Genomic DNA, 429 nt, shown 5'->3' on the forward strand with positions numbered 1-429 from the left:
CTGTCTGGAAATCTTTTTTCAGTGGGAGCTGCTACAAGAAAAGGAAATACAGTACAGTTCAAGAAATCTCGGTGCTACATTCGTGGCAAGGATGGAACTCTTCAAGGAATGGGAACACAAAGATCTGATGGACTGTACCAGTTGGATGTTAAAGGATCTTCTCCAGTCTGTCATAGTGCATCAAGTGCATCAGTAACAGCTAATCTGTGGCATCAGCGCTTAGGTCACACTACCAAACTAAAGGAACTAGAAGATCTGGTGAATGGAGTGAAATTTTCTGCAGATGAAGAACTTTCTTTTTGTGAAGCCTGCGTGGAATGCAAGCTCACAAGACAGCCATGTAAGGCAGTGGGAGAAATCCGTTCCAAACGTAAGCTGCAACTGATCCATAGTGATGTTTGTGGACCCATGCAGACTGAATCCATAGGT

Source organism: Austrofundulus limnaeus, unplaced genomic scaffold (assembly GCF_001266775.1).
Source record: "Austrofundulus limnaeus strain Quisiro unplaced genomic scaffold, Austrofundulus_limnaeus-1.0 Scaffold2966, whole genome shotgun sequence".
In the NCBI taxonomy this organism is placed as follows: domain Eukaryota; kingdom Metazoa; phylum Chordata; class Actinopteri; order Cyprinodontiformes; family Rivulidae; genus Austrofundulus; species Austrofundulus limnaeus.